General features: G+C 45.5%; 1 protein-coding gene across 1 annotated transcript in view; it reads right to left on the bottom strand.

Annotated features, from left to right (window-relative positions):
- The window catches only part of usp6nl (USP6 N-terminal like), a 54616-nt gene that overhangs the window by 51450 nt on the left and 1081 nt on the right, over nt 1-2085 (bottom strand). The window lies entirely within an intron of this gene.

Below are 2085 nucleotides of genomic sequence, written 5' to 3'. Positions count from 1 at the left end.
CCCCCCCCCGCCGGGGAGGGCCAGTGTGGGGACGCACACAGTGGTGGCCTGGGGAGGGGGGGTTCCAACACCAGACAGGATATATAATCCCTCCAGTTTGTTGTGGGTCTATCAAGGAGCCTCTTCCCAGTTGGACTTGCCGAAAAGCTCTAAAAGGGAGGCGTCCAGAAGGATTAGTTAGATTATTTAACTTCGCTGGTGTCATAAAGAACCGGTGTCAAACAAACGTCACCACAGTTCACTTAACTACTGACCTTAAAGCCCTCCAGGACCCCCGACCCCACTTTGAGAACCCCCAGGCTCCATTAAAAGACACCAGAGTAAAGAAAACTCTTTCTGTCGCCTCTTTCCTGACTAAAATCCAGCCCATCCGTAGTGACTCATCCATCCTCGCTAAGAGACTCATTAGAGGAAACTGGCCCCGCCCCCACCCCAGGACAGCAGTGTGTGTGTGTGTGTTGTTGGGAGGGTAATTAAGGTAATTAGCTCAGGATATCAACATCGTCGACCATCTCCAGGCGAGAGAGCGAGTCTATCAAAGGTTCGGATGAATAATGAAACACATAAAAGGCTTTTTTCTCCCAGAGCGCCGGCTGCTTACGAAGCACATTCAGGTCACATTAAGACGACGATAACCAAACCGAAGGTCTCCGTCTCTCGTGTCGCCTCTCTTTGTGTGTTTTGCTCCATTTAGGATCTTTATGGGGAGATTAGACAGGAAGAGGCATTATCATGTTCACAAAACGAGATCTCAAGACTTTTGTTGGTTGTTTTGACTTCATGTTGTTTTAGGTTGTTATGATTTATTCTACGTAGATGTTTCAAAAAACAGCACAAAGTCATAATTTTTCTGCAATTTTTTTTTTTAACATAACAACGTATTGATCGGATGTTTCCTGTGGCCTTTGGCTGACAAACCCACGCGCTGCTGGTGGCCTTTTCCCCCCGTTACATATTACATAAGCTCATCAATCACACTTTCATCACTCCCAATCAATCAAATCAACCACCTAACCTCCCCCCTGACACACACACACACACACACACACACACACACACCTGTTTGTGTGTGTGTGTATGCTCGGCAGTAATCAGGTTAAACCTCTCAGCGCTCCCCTTCAGCAGCGTCTGCTTTAATCCAATCGCCTTCCAGTAAACGCCTCACATGCGCTGGGTTGCCCGGTAACCCCCCCCATACAGACCTACAGCTCTGCAGAGACGAGACGGCGGTCAGGAGAACGTCGGCTCCTGTTTAATCTGTATCTGAAGCGAGTTAAACGGCAACATGGTCTGACGCGGAGCTGGAAACCGTGGAGGTCTGATATCAAAGAGCAAATAGATCTTTAATATTTCACACACTAGATAAACGTCGGGCAATGAGATTTAATATTGTGTGGGATTTATCGAGATATAAATGCTCCTTTCAACAAAGAATATAAAGTTTAATAAACCACGAAACACCACGAATGAGCCAAAGTTGTTGAGGATAATGTTCTGCATGTCAGATCAGTGATTTTTCATTTTGATATTTAAAATCCACACAAAGCCGCAACGAACACGTAGAAGCCAGAAATGTTACGTGTCCAAAAACCGGCATAACATCAAACATTTAATATAGTTGTAGTTGGGCTAAGGCGTGGCCAAAAAGTCGATTATTTAACTGATATTTGATTGCAACATGATTTGCAATATTAGAGGGAATGACAAGTTTCACATCATTTTCCTTTAAAAACATACTAATTTGATTATGGTTCGTTTCGATAACATTTGGATTGAATGTGCAGCTGGTATTAGAGGAATACTCACGATATACACACATCACCCAGTCTCATGTTCAGCACGACACAGAACACACCCCATCGTGGTGAAAAGGATCTTGTGGTGCTGTGTGTGTGTGTGTGTGTGTGAGAGAGACGTCACACACATGTATGGGATATTAACACAATATACTGCAGTCTGGCCTCGCTGGATGACTCTCACTGAGACGACACGGGAGGCCGAGCCATTACAGTCACACTGACATGCAGCGGTGCAGGAGACACACACACACACACACACACACACACACACACACACACACACACA

The sequence above is a fragment of the Anarrhichthys ocellatus genome, unplaced genomic scaffold, assembly GCF_004355925.1.
Source record: "Anarrhichthys ocellatus isolate YVR2014 unplaced genomic scaffold, GSC_Weel_1.0 scaffold21, whole genome shotgun sequence".
Lineage (NCBI taxonomy): Eukaryota > Metazoa > Chordata > Actinopteri > Perciformes > Anarhichadidae > Anarrhichthys > Anarrhichthys ocellatus.
Note: the sequence above shows the minus strand (reverse complement) of the source record. Positions and strands in the feature narration are given on the sequence as shown.